The 21,839-nt window shown below is 45.6% G+C and overlaps 1 protein-coding gene across 1 annotated transcript in view; it reads left to right on the top strand.

Moving 5' to 3' along the window:
• The first annotated feature begins 10,850 nt into the window (after positions 1 to 10,850).
• dusp14 (dual specificity phosphatase 14) overlaps positions 10,851 to 21,839 on the top strand; it is a 36,541-nt gene continuing 25,552 nt past the window's right edge. The window contains exon 1 of the mRNA XM_070858069.1: positions 10,851 to 11,026. The gene's annotated coding sequence lies outside the window, so the exon portion shown is untranslated. The remainder of the gene's footprint in view (positions 11,027 to 21,839) is intronic.

Below are 21,839 nucleotides of genomic sequence, written 5' to 3'. Positions count from 1 at the left end.
AATCCCTCGGAATCGAGGAAGACTTGCTTCCACTCTTAAAATGAGTCTTTAGGTGTCTGAACAGTCCGATATGAGAACCACAGTCCCTGTCACAGGTGGGACAGACAATCGTTGAGGGTAAGGGAGGGTGGGACAGATTTGCCACACGCTCCTTCCGCTGCCTACGCTTGTTTTCTGCATGCTCTCGGCGATGAGACTCGAGGTGCTCAGCGCCCTCCCAGATGCACTTCCTCCACTTAGGGTGGTCTTTGACCAGAGACTCCCAGGTGTCAGTGGGGATGTTGCACTTTATCAGGGAGGCTTTGAGGGTGTCCATGTAACGTTTCCTCTGCCCACCTTTGGCTCGCTTGCCGTGTTGGAGTTCCGAGTAGAGCACTTGCTTTGGGAGTTTCGTGTCTGGCATGCGGACGATGTGGCCTGCCCAGCGGAGCTGATTAAGTGTGGTCAGTGCTTCAATGCTGTGGTTGTTGGCCAGCCACGGCACTGCAGGTATTGGCAATTATTAAGGTCAAGTGGCAATTCTTCCCTTTTCACCTCATCTCTCTCCCTCAGTTGTCTTCCCCCACATCAATCCTATCACTCAGCCATGCTTGCCATTCTATAATCAGCTTCTCTCCTCCTGACTTCATTCTGCGATGCAGCTGAAGGGATACTAAGAGGTGGAGAGGGAAGGTAACAGAATTTGGTGCTAACCTGAAAAGTCAGGAAGGGAATACTCTGCTCATCAACGCAAGGAATGTTAATGGTCAGAAAAATAAGTATATTCCAATCTAATATGGGTTAGAGCGTCAGCTGTGGCTCAGTATCAGCACTTACTCCTCTGATTCAGAGAGTTGGGGGTTCATGCCGCACTACAGAGGTTTTGAGCACATAATCTGACACTCCAGTGCAGTACTGAGGGAGTGCTGCACTGTCGGAGGTGCCGTCCTTTGGATGAGACATTAAACCGAGGCCCCGTCTGCTCTCTCAGGTAGACGTAAAAGATCCCATGGCACTATTTCAAATAAGAGCAGGAGAGTTCTCCTTGGTGTCTAGGGCCAATATTTATCCCTCAACCAACATTCCTAAAACAGATTATCTGCTCATTATCACATTGCTGTTTGTGGGGCCTTGCTGTGCACAAATTGGCTGCCGCATTTCTTGCATTACAACAGTGACTGCACTTCAAATAGTACTTCATTGATTGTAATGTACTTTGGGACAGCTTGAGGTGGTGAAAGGCACTATATAAATGTTAGTTCTGTCTTTACTTGAATTATAACCTCAAAAGTGACCATCTACTGCACAAGTGTAGCAATCTTATTTCTGATTACCGTATCCCATTTGAGTGAGTGCTAATTTACTGTCGTTTTGTGCCAAATTATGGCTAGTTCTGTGTTGATGGACTCACACCTACTGGAGACTAAATTGAAAATCCAAAATCACTTTTGACCCTTTCCATGAGAGGAGACTTTCAGTCTGAGCTGAATTCAAATGAAGGGCCTCGATTCGACATGAGAGTGTACATAACCAACTGCACCACCCATCCCAAAATCAGAATTTCTAAAGAAAGTTGATAATCATCATCATCATAGGCAGTCCCTCGGAATCGAGGAAGACTCGCTTCCACTCTAAAAATGAGTCCTTAGATGGCTGAACAGTCCAATACGAGAGCCACAGACTCTGTCACAGGTGGGACAGATAATCATTGAGGGAAGGGGTGGGTGGGACTGGTTTGCCGCACATTCTTTCCGCTGCCTGCGCTTGATTTCTGCATGCTCTCGGCGATGAGACTCGAGATGCTCAGTGCCCTCCCGGATGCACTTCCTCCACTTAGGGCGGTCTTTGGCCAGGGACTCCCAGGTATCGGTGGGGATGTTGCACTTTATCATGCAGGCCTTGAGGGTGTCCTTGCAACGTTTCCTCTGCCCACCTTTGGCTCACTTGCCGTGAAGGAGTTCTGTGTAGAGCGCTTGCTTTGGGAGCCTTGTGTCTGGCATGCGAATGATGTGGCCTGCCCAGCGGAGCTGATCAAGTGTGGTCAGTGCTTCAATGCTGAGGATGTTGGCCTGGTCGAGGACGCTAATGTTGGTGCGTCTGTCCTCCCAGGGGATATGTAGGATCTTGCGGAGACATCGTTGGTGGTATTTCTCCAGTGACTTGAGATGTCTACTGTACATGGTCCATGTCTCTGAGCCATACAGGAGGGTGGGTATTACTACCGTCCTGTAGACCATGAGCATGATGGTGGATTTGAGGGCCTGATCTTCACTCTTTTCCTCAGGCGGCCGAAGGCTGCGCTGGCACACTGGAGACTTTCATCATCATCATCATCAGATAATAGTTAACTTCCAAAGCTACATACTACAACCGTTAACATTTCAATATTGTGCTTCAGTTATGGAAATCTATACAATTGAATGAAACGTAATTTTAACATACTGGACATTCCTGGCTCATGCATGTGTCTGAGTATAATGTGTTACATTATAAACTTATTGCAATCTGTCCCTTGCCTGCAACCTTAATTACATTAATTTATCATTTGCTGTTTTTATCAGTTTGGCTGAAAGGTCAATGGGACACGAACACATAAAGTAGGCTGTTGCAAAACATTGTATCTTTCATTCCTACCTTTACATCTGGCACCTAAGTCCAGTGGAACAGGATACAGTAGAGTAGGAATTATGGTTCTTGACTAGCAGCCCAGAAGTCATAAACTCAACTCCCACCAGGGTAAGGTGAAATTAAATTGAATAAATCTTGTGATTTATGGACCAGCACCAGGGGAAACCAATGCTACAAGGTTGTCATAAAAACCCATTTGGTCCAATAAGGTACTTCAGGAAGTATCTGGTCTGGCTCACGCTATGTAGTTGACTCTTAACTGCCCCCTGAAGCGGCCCAGCAAGCCACTTAGTTGTAAACAATCATTACAGAATACAACTAAAGGAAAGATTTCCGACAGGCCTATCAGCGACAACCCAGGCATATTGAGGTTTACATTTTTGCGAGATGGTAATTACTCATGAATAGTTAAACCATATTATTACAATCACTGGATTTATAAAAGTAATTCCTTTTCCCCCAGGGATTCAGCTAATTGTAACTTGAACCCCAGTTTAGTCTATAATTAAACTTCCACGTGAGTAAGTTTACCCTAACAATTAGCTTGTAATAACAAGGTACCACTGAATAATATTTTTGTTTTCTCTCATATGAAAGTGGGTGTGAGGGTAATGGAATTGTTAATCTTTCCTGTCGTTTCTCATTTACACAGTATTGTGATTAAGCAGCCACCCTGGACACAATACACGTAAATGGAATTTTCACCTGTATTAAGCAGTCACATCTTGGACACAGTCACAACATTGGCTAAAGCAGACTGCGGAAGCTTAAGTTTCGGGTAAAGGAGTTTTAAGAATAAACATAATTTACATTTGAATGCAACTGCTACCTAGCTATGGCAACCAATTTGGTTTAATCCTTCAAATAGCCACTTAAAAGGGTTTCTCATCACACAGGATTAAACTGTTACTATAGCAACAGTATCTGCGCCACTCCAAACTCAAAATGCTAGGCAAACAAAAAAAAATCCAAATGCATTACCAGAAAACGCGATTCAAAAACAAAAACAAAAATATGAGTCATTTGATGAGAGAAAGATATTTGGCAGCGTGAATAAAGCATATATTTTTGTTGAAAAGACCTTTGATGGAGACTATTTTATGATCACCTTTAGCTACGTGTAAAGGAAATGACCTCGCTCGATAAAGTACAGCCACCCCATTCTCTCTGCAGAATTTATCCTATCCGACACAAACATCAGGAAAAAGCCACCTTCCAATGGGAGGGAGGAAAAGAAATCAACAAAAAATTGCATTGATACAGCACCTCTTAGGTGCTCAGAGGAAGACAAAGGGTTTGATTAGAGCAGGGAAAATGGAGTACGAGAAGAAGCTTGCAGGGAACATTAAGGCGGATTGCAAAAGTTTCTATAGATATGTAAAGAGAAAAAGGTTAGTAAAGACAAACGTAGGTCCCCTGCAGTCAGAATCAGGGGAAGTCATAACGGGGAACAAAGAAATGGCGGACCAATTGAACAAGTACTTTGGTTCGGTATTCACTAAGGAGGACACAAACAACCTTCCGGATATAAAAGGGATCAGAGGGTCTAGTAAGGAGGAGGAACTGAGGGAAATCTTTATTAGTCAGGAAATTATGTTGGGGAAATTGATGGGATTGAAGGCCGATAAATCCCCAGGGCCTGATGGACTGCATCCCAGAGTACTTAAGGAGGTGGCCTTTGAAATAGCGGATGCATTGACAGTCATTTTCCAACATTCCATTGACTCTGGATCAGTTCCTATCGAGTGGATGGTAGCCAATGTAACCCCACTTTTTAAAAAAGGAGGGAGAGAGAAAACAGGGAATTATAGACCGTTCAGCCTGACCTCAATAGTGGGTAAAATGATGGAATCAATTATTAAGGATGTCATAGCAGCGCATTTGGAAAGAGGTGACATGATAGGTCCAAGTCAGCATGGATTTGTGAAAGGGAAATCATGCTTGACAAATCTTCTGGAATTTTTTGAGGATGTTTCCAGTAAAGTGGACAAGGGAGAACCAGTTGATGTGGTATATTTGGACTTTCAGAAGGCTTTCGACAAGATCCCACACAAGAGATTCATGTGCAAAGTTAAAGCACATGGGATTGGAGGTAGTGTGCTGACGTGGATTGAGAACTGGTTGTCAGACAGGAAGCAAAGAGTAGGAGTAAATGGGTACTTTTCAGAATGGCAGGCAGTGACTAGTAGGGTACCGCAAGGTTCTGTGCTGGGGCCCATTGTACATTAATGATTTGGACGAGGGGATTAAATGTAGTATCTCCAAATTTGCGGATGACACTAAGTTGGGTGGCAGTGTGAGCTGCGAGGAGGATGCTATGAGGCTGCAGAGTGACTTGGATAGGTTAGGTGAGTGGGCAAATGCATGGCAGATGAAGTATAATGTGGATAAATGTGAGGTTATCCACTTTGGTGGTAAAAACAGAGAGACAGACTATTATCTGAATAGTGACAGATTAGGAAAAGGGGAGGTGCAACGAGACCTGGATGTCATGGTACATCAGTCATTGAAGGTTGGCATGCAGGTACAGCAGGTGGTTAAGAAAGCAAATGGCATGTTGGCCTTCATAGCGAGGGGATTTGAGTACAGGGGCAGGGAGGTGTTGCTACAGTTGTACAGGGCCTTGGTGAGGCCACACCTGGAGTATTGTGTACAGTTTTGGTCTCCTAACTTGAGGAAGGACATTCTTGCTATTGAGGGAGTGCAGCGAAGATTCACCAGACTGATTCCCGGGATGGTGGGACTGACCTATTAAGAAAGACTGGATCAACTGGGCTTGTATTCACTGGAGTTCAGAAGAATGAGAGAGGACCTCATAGAAACATTTAAAATTCTGACGGGTTTAGACAGGTTAGATGCAGGAAGAATGTTCCCAATGTTGGGGAAGTCCAGAACCAGGGATCACAGTCTTAGGATAAGGGGTAAGCCATTTAGGACCGAGATGAGGAGAAACTTCTTCACCCAGAGAGTGGTGAACCTGTGGAATTCTCTACCACAGAAAGTAGTTGAGGCCAATTCACTAAATATATTCAAAAAGGAGTTAGTTGAAGTCCTTACTACTAGGGGGATCAAGGGGTATGGTGAGAAAGCAGGAATGGGGTACTGAAGTTGCATGTTCAGCCATGGACTCATTGAATGGCGGTGCAGGCTGGAGGGGCTGAATGGCCTACTCCTGCACCTATTTTCTATGTTTCTATGTTTCTATGTTTCTAACCAAAAAGGAAATAAATAGGGATAGATAAAGAAATGGACACCACGTTGTGGGGAAAGAGATTGGGAGCATCAAAAAAACAATGGGCTTTTGAGAAGACTTTTAAAAGAGGCCGGGATATCCAGGAGGCAGCTCCATACAATAAAACTGAGGAAGCTGAAGGTTCTGCCTGGTGAGGTGTAGGGTAAGGTGTGAGGTTGGGGCGGGGTGGGGGGAGGGGTTATACACAAAGGTAGAGGAGAAAAGGGTGCAGTAGGGGATATAAAGTTGGAGGAGGCTGCAGAGATCACCAACAAATTGGAGGTGGGCAGTTCTGTAATTTGCAGCTCCATTGTGACAATTAGTGAATCTTCTTGCCAACAAATGAATATTGCTTTACAAATTTTAAGGGTCCATAAGATGATCAAACTCCAAGGAGGAGGCATTGCTTTCCCTGACAATTCCTGACCAGATACCGTTTAACAAACTATAGGATACTGCTCTTCCAGCTATACATTACTTGAAAAATATGTTGACTATGACTTGGGAGTTCAGCCTCTGTATGTGCGCAGACACAGGTGGCGTCCACGCACTATAGCTCGACGACAGAGGTTGGGGTGGTCTTGGATCTAGCCTGGAGACGACGAAGGTTGAACAGGTTCCCACTGGTTCTGTCGTTTAGTTCCACTCCAGCAGGGAGCTTGTTGAGTGTGAGGTGGAGCATGGCAGCAAGGAAGATTGAGAAGAGGGTTGGCGCGATGACATATCCCTGTTTGACCCCTGTCCGGATGAGGATTGGGTCTATAATGGATCCGTTGGTAAGGATCACGGCTTGCATGTCATCGTGGAGCAGGCGAACTGAGACGTACGAAAGCATGGGCCTTACACTATACATCCGTAAGACAAAGGTCCTCCATCAGCCTGTCCTCGCCGTACAGCACTGCCCCCCAGTCATCAAGATCCACGGTGCGGCCCCAGACAACATGGACCATTTCCCATACCTCGGGAGCCTCTTACCAACAAAGGCAGACATTGTTGACGAGATTCAGCACCGCCTCCAGTGCGCCAGTGCAGCCTTCGACCCCCTGAGGAAAAGAGTGTTCGAAGATCAGGTCCTTAAATCTGCCACCAAGCTCATGGTCTACAGGGCTGTAGTAATACCTGCCCTCCTGTATGGCTCAGAGACAGCGCCCATATACAGTAGATGCCTCAAGTCGCTGGAGAAATACCACCAACGATGTCTCCGCAAGATCCTGCAAATCCCCTGGGAGGACAGACGCACCAACATTAGTGCCCTCGACCAGGCCAACATACCCAGCATTGAAGCACTGACCACACTTGATCAACTCCGCTGGGCAGACCACATTGTTCGCATGCCAGACACGAGACTCCCAAAGCAAGCGCTCTATTTGGAACTCCTTCACGGCAAACAAACCAAAGGTGGGCAAATGAAACGTTTCAAAGACACCTTCAAAGCCTCCCTGATAAAGTGCAACATCCCCACCGACACCTGGGAAACCTGGCCAAAGACTGCCCTAAGTGGAGGAAGTGCATCCGAGAGGGCGCTGAGCATCTCGAGTCTCATCGCCGAGAGCATGCAGGAATCAAGCGCAGGCAGCGGAAAGAGCGTGCGGCAAATTTGTCCCACCCACCCCTTCCCTCAGCGATTGTCTGTCCCACCTGTGACAGGGACTGTTCAGCCACCTAAGGACTCATTTTTAGAGTGGAAGCAAATCTTCCTCGATTCCGAGGGACTGCCTATGATGACCTGAAAAAGGAATTAGTTACATTTCATTAACAAACAAACAAAAAAGAATGATGTTGGTTCTTGGTGCCTAGCACAATGTAGATCCTTGTTCCCACAATGTGGCATGCAAGTGGCCTAAAACATCAAGGCAGCGAAAGCTGCATTTGTCCTCAGGGGAATTGCAGTAGCAGGAACATTTCTGGGATAAGTAAAATTCTGAAAAGGTTCAGGAAAGAAATTTCAGGCAAGACCTCCAAATATCATAAACAAGATGGATTATCACTGAGGCACAAACTCACTTATTCAGGATGCAGAAGTTAAGGCTAGAAGTGCAGTGACAGAAGAATGGTATAGTGTTTGAGGACAACATTCTCAACCTGCTGTCTACAGAACTGTTTATAAGGGGATTGTAGGATCTGTATCATCATCTGGAGGTTTAATATTAGAACAAAGGGATTATTGCAAGAGGGATAGATTATAAATGCAGAGAAGTCCTGCTACAACTGTACAGGGTATTGGTGAGGCCAAACCTGGAGTACTGCGTACAGTTTTGGTCTCCGTATTTAAGGAAGGATACACTTGCATTGGAGGCAGTTCAGAGAAGGTTAACTAGGTTGATTCCGGAGATGAGGGGGTTGATTTATGAGGATAGATTGAGTAGGTTGGGCCTATACACATTGGAGTTCAGAAGAATGAGAGGATGAAATATATAAGATTATGAGAGGGCTCGACAAGGTGGATGCAGAGAGGATATTTCCACTCATAGGGGAAACTAAAACTAGGGGGCATAGTCTCAGAATAAAGAGTCGCCCATTTAAAACTGAGATGAGGAGGAATTTCTTCTCTCAGAGAGTTGTAAATCTGTGGAATTCTCTGCCCCAGAGAGCTATGGAGGCTGGGTCATTGAATATATTTAAGGTGGAGATAGACAGAGTTTTGAGCAATAAGAGAGTAAAGGGTTATGGGGAGTGGGCAGGGAAGTGGAGCTGAGTCCATGACCAGATCAGCCATGATCTTATTGAATGATGGAGCAGGCTCGAGGGGCCAAATGGCCTACTCCTGCTCCTATTTCTTATGTTCTTCTAACAGGAATGCAGGTGCAGCAGAATTCCCTGGTCAACAGATTGTGGTCGCACTGCAAGAGCATCATTAGTGCATGGTTGTAATAATGTTGCTTTTTAATGTGGTACCTGTATAACTTTATCTCTATAAAAGTGACATCTGTTGTAATTATCTGGACTGTGCCTTCAACAGATTGAATCTGTTCCAGTTGCTGGTAGATAGATTTTACCCAGTGCATCCATCCTCATTTGAAGAAGATTCTGAAGTATGTCCTTCACCCTCAAGCAACCATTGACACTTTCAGAAGATGCAGGGTTCCTATCTCCAACAGGAAACTCCCCATATTTCATCTTCATAAAGAAAATCATCAATGTATATACCGTAAATAGAATGTCTTCAAGGACTGTCATAGCTAAAGTTTATCTACCCTGCTGGTCTGAATAGCAAATTCCGATTGTTCCCCATACCAAGTTTGTGGCCGCTCACAAAGCAACTGGAAAGGAAAATCCCGGAAGCTGAGAAGCTTGGCAACTCCAATAGATCCAGGATCGATGTTGACCTCTTGTTAGGTTTGCGAGGATAGAGACGTCCAAACATCATATTACTTGGAATTGGCAATGATTTCAAAATGCTCAGAAGATACAGGAAACATGAGTCCCTTCTTCTGTTCTCCTCCGATGATTCAGAAAACTTGAAAGAGTCATCTAAATCAGAAAACGCCTCAGTACTTACAAGCAAGTTGCTTGAAACAGATGAACCCAAGTGTGTGTATCAAAGACCACAGACAATGAAGGCAGCATCAAGGTGCTGCTTAATGCTAGCACCCACAACCCTTCCGAGGCCAAAGGAGTTTTGTTCAGTATAGACAGGTACGGTAATGCTCCATTTATTCTACCTGAAAATAACCAACCCCATCAATGTAAGCATCTCCTGTGCCCATCCTTATGGGCCTCTGAATCAGACTTGTCAACATAGCGCTGGAGAAATACCATGTCTCCTCAAGATCCAGCAAATCCCCTGGGAGGACAGACGCACCAACGTCAGTGTTCTCGTTCAGGCCAACATCCCCAGCATCGAAGCATTGACCACACTCGACCAGCTCCGTTGGGCGGGCCACATTGTTCGCATGCCCGACACAAGACTCCCAAAGCAAGCGCTCTACTCGAAACTCCCAACACGGCAAGCGAGCCCCAGGTGGGCAGAGGAAATGTTTCAAGGACACCCTCAAAGCCTCCTTGATATAATGCAACATCCCCACTGACACCTGGGAGTCCCTGGCCAAAGACCGCCCTAGGTGGAGGAGGTGCATCCGGGAGGGCGCTGAGCACCTCAAGTCTCATCGCCGAGAGCATGCAGAAATCAAGCACAGCCAGCCGAAGGAGCGTGTGGCAAACCAGACTCCCCACCCACCCTTTCCCTCAACCACTGTCTGTCCCACCTGTGAGAGACTGTAATTCCCGTATTGGACTGTACGGCACCTGAGAACTCACTTTTAGAGTGGAAGCAAGTCTTCCTCGATTTCGAGGGACTGCCTATGATGATGATGACCATCACAGCAAATCATACTGTCATTGAGGATTTCATTGGGAAAGGGTTACCCCCAGCCAAGGACTTACCAGAGCGAGTAGTAGTTCTACATAGCCTGGGGGTGTCAGCAGTGTGTTCTATGGTGTTTCAGTCAGGAATCTTCCAAGAATGAGAAATTCAAGAAGAAGTTGAAAAGCTTGAACGGGACTCAGCAGCCTATCTATGTAGGAAGAAGTGGAAAAATCAGCAGGCAGCTCACGGTGCTGAACAGGTCTTTGCCCCACATTCAGCGATAGAGCTCTCACAGTGAATTCTTTTATTACACAATGGGCCTATCCTAATGTATGCCAAGGGCAACTGCAACTGAACAGCTTACTTTCCCACTGCCATATGTGATGCCAGCAAATTGGGTGTTTTCTGAGGTGATTGACATCTCTATATCTGGCAACTGTATCTAGGCGACTCCACTTAAATTGAAGGCTGAGGAAAAGTGCTTTCCCCAAAAATACACAATTCACAGTGCTCAATTTTGAAAGTACTACACAATTAAATGTGGATGTTTCAAAAACTATTTTAATACCAGGATTTGAAAATGTCGGTCTAATTAGGGAGGCTGCTGTCTCTTTAAATTGTGTAATCCAAGTACAGCTCCCCAAACATTTCAGTCGGACAGCTCAGTGAAGCTGGTGACGTTGCTTTAAGAGGCTGTGGGAGGAGGTGCTGTTTTTCTCCAGACCAGCTCGGTAGTATTGACAGCAAATGTAAATCCCCAGTCTGCGGGGAAGCAGCGAGCTCTTTAAACAAAGTGCTGAGTGCATCGGGAGCCCGGCGTGTCCGCTTCTCCCAGGCTTGACGATCCAAGGGCAGATAGGATGGAAGCTCAGCATAACAAGGTAAAGGCAAGGGGCGGGGGGCGGCGGCACCTTGGCCAAGGGAGGCTTCACTCCTCCCGGACCGGCAACCAGCCCAGGGATTTAACTCTTAAAGGAACACTGATCCATCTCCTCAAGCAGATTTTTGATGTTGTTGTGAAAAATGACACTAAAACCTCATTTATAGTCCTTGGGGGTTTAGCAGTCTTTCTTTTAATGGGAATTTCCATCAGCAGGTCCAGTTTTTTGTTGTTGAATAAGTTGCTAATGGTACCTAGTCAAGATGCAAAGTGGATTTGAAAGTAAGATCTTGTGGTATGTTGGTGTGGTTTTATTTTGTTACTGCGACACTCGGGGCCAATCGCTTTATCCCACTCCACAATCCCAGTGCTGTTTATTGAGCTGCTGGAGAAAAAGAGTAAGAATTGTTTAAAAAAAATATGAACAATATTTACTCATTTTTAATTATTAGATATCCACAGCTCCCAAGATGTGGGGAATTGCAGACTGGTCTTAGTCTCTGAGCCCCTTGCACGGTTCCTCCCCTTCTCCCAGTATTGCAACATGTAATATTAATAAATTGCAGAAATCTGGCCAAACCAAAAAATAGCAAATGGTCACAAGTTCCATTGGAGCTGGTGCAAGACCCTGGAAGGTGTGTGTGTGTGTGTGTGTATCGCATACTATCGATTAGCAATGGGCTGCAGCCCAAGCGACACTAACTTGCTGGAACCAACAGTGTCCAGAATGCGATTATTGTGAGGAAGTGTTGCCATGGTGAGCTTGCCTGGCAGGAGACTTGGCAGCAGCGTTTGGTTTGGATCCGAGTTATCGCGTCAATGCGAACTATTTTACGCCCTGCCTCAATTGCAAATCACTAACTCGAAAATTGGATTGAGAAAAAAACAATACAACAAAGTTTAAGCTATACGGCGTGTCCTGCTGCCTCTTGCACTGGCCTGGGCTTTTTATTTTGAAGAGTAGGCTGGTTCTGACCGAGACATTGAGCCAACTGGCACAGCCCCTATTTACATTGTGCAAACACTGTGGCTGTTGTATTGGGCAGTGTGTGTTTGTGTTCTGTACAGCTCCCGAGTGCAAACCTACTTAAAGGGCTGTTGTCTATTTGATGTTGATTCAACATTTCTATGCATCATCATGATCAACTGGTATGCCGTGGGTCTTGCACATTTCAGCACCCCCTCCCTTCTGAGTACTGCTTCTGTATTATTATGATTGGGGAATGGACCCTACCCTCTGGATCCCCTGGATGCAATGATGGGCAGCATGGTATCTGTGCCGAGCCCATGTGCTGTTGGGGACAGAGTGGGCGGGCTGTGGGGTAGGTGGGTGACAGCTTGCAAATGCTCATCCTGCTCACATTCAAAATGGAGGGCCCCACCAGGGCAGGATTGGGAGGCTGTCCTTTGCTTTAATCAAATTGCCGATCTGCACTGTATGTAATTACACAGGATATACGGCACAGGAACAGGCCATTCGGCCTAACTAGTCCACGCCGGTATTTATGCCCCACTCGAGCCTCCTCCTGTCTTTCCTCGTCTAAATCTGTCAGCATAACCCTCTATTCCCTTCTCTCTCATATGCTTGTCTACCCTCCCCTTAAATGCAACTATACTATTCGCTTCAACCATTCCCTGTGGTAGCAAGTTCCACATTCTCACCACCCTCTGGGTAAAGAAGTTTCTTCTGAATTCCCCGTTGGATTTCTCGGAGAAGGTGATGTGGATGAAGGTGCTAAAAGTGGGGCAGTGTCCCATTTTCCTGCAATGACATAACTGAACTTGGCAACTTGAACAATTTACCAAATAAAAGGAAAAGTTCTTATTGGCGAATTAGAGACGACAATCTCGATGTGTTCAAAATACAGTTGGATCCTAAGATGGGAGTGTTGGGAAACTCGAGGGGTGAGCACTGATTGGACGAATGGCTTTTCTCACCCTTGATTTCGTTTAAATTCTTCACATGTTTTGATTTGATATTTAATTCCTGACAGACGTTTGGAAGAGGATTTTGTACTTACAGCAAAACACAGGAACAAGAGTAGGCCATTCGGTCCCTCAAGCCTGTTCCGCCATTCAATTAGTTCATGGCTGATCTGTATCTTAACTCCATTCTATTTGCCTTGGTTCTGTAACCCTTAATTCCCCTGCCTAATAAAAAATGGGGAGGGAGCAGGGCAGTGGGATTAGTTATGGATTGCTGACACGAAGAGCCAGCAGACATGATGGACTGAATGGCCTTCAGTGGTGTAAACTTCTGTAGTTCAATGGTTCTTGCGCAAACAAAACGTGAATTGAAAGAATTCTTGTGAAGATTGATGATGAGTTAAAAAAAAAAACCCATCTAAGGAAAGATAGGGGAGATTTTCAACTGCCTGTTTCTTGCCTGAAAAGTGGTGATCAGCAGAGAATATTCTGGTGGGTACCTATGTGCCTGCCTCATTCAACATTCAGGCAAGAATTTAAACGGGTGGCCAGCACTCCTGCCCAAAACACAATGTTTCCCCTGTGTCTCAGTGAGCAGAACTGGACACACATCAGGCAGAGTGTGTCGAACCAAGGTGCCTTACACTTTCAGCATAACGTCCTCTCTTCTGTCCTCCACTGCTTTGGCTAGAAATGCTCAGCGTTCTATTTGCTTTGCGGTCGCTGCTCTGTAATGATGGGACATGTTGAGCAGTGAGGCGGGATCTCTTTTCAGTGTCACCTGTGGCCATTTCGACACGACACATCAGCCAATTATTCTTCCCATGTGAGATATTTTGCATTGTCAAAATGTTATCTGTCCGCTTGCACACTTTGTCCAACCCCTTTTTGTCATTCTCACTGTCCCCACAGATTCAACTGCCCCTCCCCAGTTTGGTGTTGTTTCTGAGTTTGACCAATTTGATCCAAACAATTCATTGTTATGGAAGAAAATAAATTTAGATGTTACTAGAGATTCCCTAAAATGGTCGTTGCTATTGCATTTAGGAGGGTGGGGTCAGATTTGTAGAAGATCCAACTTCAAATATTCTACTACACTAGTCGATCTCCTATGGCATTGCTCACAGGCAGTCAGGTGCCTAGTGTAGTCTTCAGGTGAAATGGTGTTAGAGGATGGGAAGATAATTGACCCAGTACTCGCAGATTTTTAATAAGATAGTTTCAATAAATCCAATAGGGAATTCAGGAGAAACGTCTTTACCCAGAGAGTGGTGAGAATGTGGAACTCGCTACCACAGGGAGTAGGTGAGGCAAAGAGCAAAGATGCACTTAAGGGTAAGCTAGATAAACACATGAGGGAGAAAGGAATCGAAGGGGGTAGATGAAGCGGGGTGGGAAGATGCTCGTGTGGAGCTTGCATGGACTACATGGGCCGAATGGCCTGTTTCTGTGCTGTACATTTGATGTAATTCTATGTTATGTTGAGGAGCTGGGAGATACAAAACTGATAGACAACAGCAACATCGCTGGCCGGAGGGAGCAATTTGAGCGTGACAAGTTTAGATAGGAGAGGCTTCCATTGTAAATGTAGAAATAGAAAGTTCAGAATGCAAGAAGTTGACACAAAATGTGCAACAACAACATGACAGGAAGTAAATATTTTGTAAACAGGAAGTGTGTGCAGACATAAAATTGTTAGTGTTATAGATGCCGCCACTCTAACTGTTGCTTGTCGTCATCTAGGGCTTATTCATCATCGGGTGTTGCCATTACCAGCTTCTTCCAATCGTTATGGCTCAGGGTTTTTCATTTGTGCCTCAATGGCAGCAAGGTCCATGCTGTTAAGGAGCATTTTAATGTTGTCATCCCATCTTGTTCTGAGTCTGCCGCGGGGCCTTTTCCGTGTGGGTGGTGGTTTGTCGGTGGACGCTCGGGCAGAGTCTGACTCTGGCTGGGGCATGAGGTGTCCACACGAGAAGAGTTGGTACCAATCAACCAGCTGGGTTGATTAGCCAGGTTTGTGGAACAACCAGCTTCATTTGACAGTGTCATTTGAGATTTTGTTCTGAGGCCTAACCCTCAAAGTGTGCAAAGTGATCTCGAACCAAAACCCATCAATTTGCCTGTTCATTACTTTGGGGCGGACCTATGTTTCCGAGCCACATTTAAATACGGACATCATTAATCTGTTGTCGAGCTGCACTTTGAGATTGCGACTTGCTTTCAATCTCCGTGTGTAGGATCGAGAGATTATTGCGGAGCTCACAAGTACAGTATTGTCAAGAAAACAGTCCCCACTGGAGGAAATCACTGTGTAAATGAATTGTGTCACTGAGTCCACTATCTCGGATTGGAACATGATCTGCAATGAAGGTAGCTGGAATGATATTGCACCCAAGTGATTTCACTTTGGTCTTGTTCCAGCTGACCCTGCGGATCAAGGCTAGATGCCTGTTGAGGTTAAGTCATCGTGAATCTTTGGTAGCGCAGACTTGAGACATGCTATTTCCAGTTCTTATTTTAACTATTAACTAAAATTATCCACGGGGCACTACTGACAGTGAGCCAGAAGATGTACTGGAGTGTAAAATAAGAACATAAGAAATAGGAGCAGGAGTTGGTCATACGGCCCCTCGAGCCTGCTCCGCCATTCAGTAAGATCGTGGCTGATCTGATCATGGACTCAGCTCCACTTCCCCGCCCGCTCCCCATAATCTTTGACTCCTCTATAGTTCAAAAATCTGTCTATCTCCACCTTAAATATATTCAATGACCCAGCCTCTGCAGCTCTCTGGGGTAGAGATTTCCAAAGATTCGCGACCCTCTGAGAGAAGAAATTCCTCCTCATTTCCATCTTAAATGGGCGACACCTTATTCTGGAACTATGCCCCCTAGTTCTAGATTCCCCCACGAGAACATCCAAAGTGTAATGTCTAAAGTGTGACAGGAAGTATATGCGCCGTTACAAGACGTGCATACTGTGTGCAAGACCTTTAATATATCGTAGGTGTGTGATTTAATGGAAGAGTGTGCTACTGTACATTTTGTACAGACTTCTGCATAAACTTGGCAAATGGTCTTCAGGGGAATTTCACGAGCGAACAAGGCTTCATTCATTCAAGTGTCACTCAGATGAGGTATTTGACTAGAATTCTCTGCGTAAGTTGGGAACATTTTAAAAGCAGTGCTGTTCACTAGTTAAAAGGGCTGATAATATTGAGGTATTCCTTTGCAGTGCCTCCCCCCCCACCGCCACCCCCCACAGTAGTTATAAATTTAAACTGGTTCTGAAATTAAAACTGTCCAAAATCAGCTCTGGGAGGTACAAATTGTTCGAGGGCATTAGCTCATTTTGGAATAAAATATGTTACATTCCAGATATAAAACAACTAGCATAGATACCGTTTACATTAAATAGGTTAGGCAGGACCAGGGGTCACAAATTCAAGTGGTATAAGGCTCGATCAAGATTAGACATCAGGAGCTGGTTCTTTTCCCAGAGAATAGTGGGCCTCTGGAACAGGCTGCCGTCTCATGCGGTGGATGCAGACTCACTGAGTGCCTTCAAGCGAAAGCTGGATTTGTTTCTGGCTGTGGCAGAGATCATCTCTTACTGAAGGTAGGTCCTGCAGGGAGTTCAAGGCCAGAGTGATCTCCTGGATTAGTTTCGATCGCTTAGCTGGGTCGGAGAGGTATTTTCCAGATTTTCTTTTCCCCCAAATTGGCCTGGGTTTTTAAATCTTTTTTTTGCCTCTCTGAGGAGATCACATGATTTCAGGTGGGGTGGAGTGTATATGTTGTTGTGATACACAAGCTATCGCAATTGTGTGGGACAGGCTGGATGGACCAGAGGGTCTTTACCTGTCCCTCATTGATCGTATTATGTCTGTAATGTACTTATGAATGACTCCACGAGGCAATGTGTTGTACTCAAACTGTAGTGACCTTGGTCCTTTATTCATAACTCCAGAGTGAGGCAGCTGCATGGTGGCTACCCTTTTATACAGCCCCTGCCACCAGGGCAGGAAACCCCGGTCTCCACCAGTTGCACCCTCTAATGGTGCCAGCATAGTATATACACAGTGTAAACCTTATTGATAGTACATCAGGTAAACAAGTCTCCATCTTTTGCAACTATACAGTGACTACACAGAGAGTATATCTATAGTCTGCATATGTAATAGATTGTATATTCATAAACTGCTTTAATCCATACCGTTTCTTTTTTGTCCACTGGAACTGTGCTAGACTTGACCCCAAGAAATGTGTGCCAAGTTGTGAGGTAAATTGAACGGAAACATAGATCGGAAACATAGAACAGAAACAGTGTTAGTGTATCGTGCTAACCACGTCCTTTCTTAATATTTTATATAAAATGCTGTTTGTTGATTGTAACCCTTTCAATTTTAGTCTCATAGAAATTATGGCATAGAAGGAGGCCATTTGGTCTATTGTGTCATTGAAGCCTATTCAAATCTTACAACGTTCTGTAATTAAATAGTGAGAGACTGGGAAATGTTGGTGTTCAGAGGAACCTGGGTGTTATTGTACACAAAACACAGAAAGGTAACAGCAAGCAATTAGAAAAGCAAATGGTATGTTAGCCTTTATTACAAAGGGATTGGAGTTTAAGAGTAAAGGCGTCTTACTACAATTATGTAGGGCCTTGGTGAGACCACACCCGAATACTGTGTACAGTTTTGATCTCCTTACCTAAGGAAAGATGTACTTGCTTTAGAAGGAGTGCAACACAGGTTCACTAGATGGATTCCTGGGTTGAGGGGATTGTCCTATGAGGAGAGATTGAGTAGACTCGGGGCCCGAATTTGGTGAAACACAAGTTCCGCCCGTTTTTCAGCGATCCCTGGGTGGTGCGCCATTTTTTACTGTCCGGTATCGCTGGGGCCAAGTGAACGGGAGTTTCATCCTGCTTTTCTCAGTGGTAACGGGAGCGGAGTGCAGCGGGCGGTGGCCGGCGGAGGAGGCCTTTCGACTCGGGATTCTGACTCCCAAGTTGTGCGTGCGCGCGCGCGGCTGTCAAGCTCCGCCCCCCCCAAGAGGCACCGACGAGAGGCCAGAGAGTGCCGGCCTGAGATCGCTGTGGGGGAGGGGGGGCGGGGGGGGAGAGATCGCTGTAGGGAGGGGGGAAGATCGCTGGGGGTGGGGGCGGAGGGGAGATCGCTGTGGGGGGAGAGATCGCTGTGGGGGGGAGATTGCTGTGGTGGGGGGGAGATTGTTGTGGTGGGGAGAGAGACTGGGGGGGGAGAGTCTTGGGAGGGAGAAACTGGGGGAGTGGAGATACTGGGGGGGTGAGAGAGACTGGGGGGGTGAGAGAGACTGGGGGGGTGAGAGAGACTGTGGGGGGGTTGAGAGAAACTGGGGGGGGATTGAGAGAAACTGGGGGGGGGGATGAGAGAGACTGGTGGGGCATGAGAGAGACTGGGGGGGAATGAGAGACTTGGGGGGAGGTGAGAGAGACTGGGGGGGTTGAGAGAGACTTGGGTGGGGGGGAGGTGAGAGACTGGGGGGTGAGAGAGACTGCGGGGGGAGGTGAGAAAGACTGTGGGGGGGGGCAGTGAGGGAGACTGTGGGGGGGAGTGAGAGAGATTGGGGGGTGAGAGGGACTAATAAAATGTTTATTATAGTTCATTAATAAAGGAGTAAATAGGGCTTTATTAGACCATTTATATTATTGCCTAACACAAAAATACTACAATCCATTTAAAAATACATCAAACTGTGGAGAACTATAAAGATCTGTGTCATATCAAACAAACCTGTCAGCTCTATGTACATACTGCCCACTTAAGATCCACTTAAAAGCACCTTCTCCAGGATGGTAAGCAGTTCCAGCAGTATATCATGAAACTTGCACCTTTGGGCGGTATGTGGGTGGTCTCCATGGGCGGGTGCTGTGCATACTGCCTGCCGGTGTGTCACTCATGAAACTTCCGCTGGGCAGTATGTCGGTGATATGTACCTGTTTTTTGACGATACTTGTGTTTTTGGGCGATTAGTGGGCGGTATGGCGATGAATTTCGGGCCCGAGGTCTATATTCCCCAGAGTTCAAAAGGAGAGGTAATCTCATTGAAACATATTCTTAAAGGGCTTGACAAGTTAGATGCTGGGAGGATGTTTCCCTGGACTGAGGAGAATAAACCCAGGGGTCACAGTCTTAGAATAAGGGGTCGACCATTTAGGACTGAGATGAGAAATTTCTTCACCCGGAGGGTGATGAATCTTTGGGATTCTCTATGCCAAAGGGCTGTGGATGCTCAGTCTTTGAGTATATTCAAGACATAGATCGATAGATTTTTGGATATTAAGGGAATCAAGGGATTATGGGGAAAGTGGAGTTGAAGTAGAAGATCAGCCATGATCTTATTGAATGGCGGAGCAGGCTCGAGGGGCTGAATGTGCTACTCCTGCTCCTATTTCTTATGTTCTTCTTCTTTCTGATGGGCATTTAGTTAATTACACAGCCTGATTATATTAAGAATAATAGAAAGCAGACTGTGGTACACATCCTGGAAACTCACTGGCTTCTGTCAGTGAGTTTCCCTTTTCAAGTTTTTCTCATTGGAGATCACATCGCCAACTCAACATTTCCCCAACTTGCTGTCATGACGATCAGTTTTCACCCTGCATTTTCACCTGTGATGGGGAGCAATTTTATTTTGCGTCCATTTCTGCACACGCGTGCTTGTATTATGTTGGACCGGTCTGTTGCAGCAGTAGCTGATGGTGGTATGATGAGACATAGTACACCGGGTTTTGCTGGGTCCTAATAACCCATTTCCCATTTATATATTGCACAGAATCCACTCTTTGGTTGAAATTCAATATAAATTTGACCAGAAATGAGATGTTTAGTTTTGGGGAAGGGTATATCTATGTTAATATGCTGCTGGTTTGGGGGGAAATTTGATACATCGTTGCTGCTTGATTTTACAGCTAGTTTTAATCTGATTTTATTATATTACAGACTGACCTTTTACTATGGGGTAGAAACTTGGCTTAGATGATGGCACAAATCAGGATGTCATATCTGGTGCCCGATATACAACCTACCTGATATTCAATTCTACTAACTGGGATTGAACTGAATATGGGACGGGCGGCTAGGAACATAAGAAATCAGCAGGAGTAGGCCATTCGGCCCCTCGAGCCTGCTCCGCCATTCAATAAGATCATGGCTGATCTTCTACTTCAACTCCACTTTCCCCATAATCCCTTGATTCCCTTAATATCCAAAAATCTATCGATCTCTGTTTTGAATACACTCAAAGACTGAGCCTCCACAGCCCTCTGGGGTAGAGAATTCCAAAGATTCACCACCCTCGGGGTGAAGAAATTCCCACTCTTCTCAGTCCAAAATGGCCGACCCCTTATTCTGAGACGGTGACCCCCTGGTTCTAGACTCCCCAGCCAGGGGAAACATCCTCCCTGCATCTACCCTGTCAAGCCCTGTAAGAATATGTAAGAATAACAGGGGACCCAGGCAATACCGCCCTAGACGGATTTCTGCTTTTTCCTTTTTTTGGCCACACGACACTTAACAAAAAAGGTAAGTAATTTGGAGCCCTGACTGTCATCGGTTGTGGCTTTTAAAGTCCACCAAAGCAGAGGCTTTGTGCTACTGCAGCAGGGATTCTGATGTTGGCTGATTGAGGAGCTATATGTAATCTCTGTTGCTAAGGTTTCATTGTTGGCCCCTGTGGTGAGGAGTCGGAGGATCGTGTTAGTTACATTTACGGACAGTCGCCTCAGCTAATCAGCATGGTGAACAAGTTGGGCAGAATATGTTAGATGCCGCTCATTCAGGTCCAGTGACATAATGCTGCAGCTGCAGTGGATGTGTCTCATTGCGATAAACCAGATTATGAACGAGATAAATGTGTAGTTGTTCCCGAAATCTTTTTTTTTTTGCAGCGTGTATTTTTAATCAAATGAAGTGGGGTTAGAAGCACTGGCAATAAGGGCAAGATATTTTCACTTTGCTCGCATGATAGCATCATCTGGGGTACAGTTATAACGTGATCGGATCCAGTACGGTGGTCCCTTACAGTTCTTATCATACTTCAGCAGACTACGCTCCTGTATGTCAATGTGACATTACATTCTCCCACACCCACTCTCTTCATGGAGAACTGCTAATTTACCGGGTTAGGGCTGAGTTTATTCATGCAGGTTTGTGTCCACTAGATCATAACAGTGCCACATTTATACTCGAGAGCTGCTTCTAAAAAGAGTGATGGTTTATAGTTTATATTTCTGGCTCTGGAACTTTCTGTTGTTCCAGAGGAGAGGACAACACAAAATGGTGGTGGGCGGCACGGGGAAAGCGGGAAGCACTCGTGCAGCCCCGTTTATATAGTCAGCCTGTCTCCAGCAGCTGTGAAGAGACATAAGTGCACTGCAATATTGTCCTGCACTTTATCCCCCCTTTCGGGACTGAACTCAAATACTGGAAATGAATGAGGTGAAAGCTAAAAGCCACAGCTGAATTCCTATTTGTCTCTTGAGCCCCCAGATTTATCTTGGGCATTTATTGGACTTTGATCGTAGTCGCTTTGTGGCAGGCTGTGAAATAAGGTGAATAGAAAGAGCAGGTTGAGTTTGCAACACTACAATTCAAGTTGAATCCAACTGCCATTGTAAGCCGGGATTAGATTTGCCAATACAGGTTGTGTCATCATCATAGACAGTCCCTCGGAGTCGAGGAAGACTTGCTTCCACTCTAAAAATGAGTCCTTAGGTGGCTGAACAGTCCAATACGAGAACCGCAGTCCCTGTCACAGGTGGGACACAGGTTGTATAAAACACTCAGCACTGACAGGATCCCTTGTATTAGACTCCTTCTGGGATGTGTGGGGCCGAATGTCCT

Source organism: Pristiophorus japonicus, chromosome 16 (genome assembly GCF_044704955.1).
Source record: "Pristiophorus japonicus isolate sPriJap1 chromosome 16, sPriJap1.hap1, whole genome shotgun sequence".
In the NCBI taxonomy this organism is placed as follows: Eukaryota; Metazoa; Chordata; class Chondrichthyes; family Pristiophoridae; genus Pristiophorus; species Pristiophorus japonicus.
Note: the sequence above shows the minus strand (reverse complement) of the source record. Positions and strands in the feature narration are given on the sequence as shown.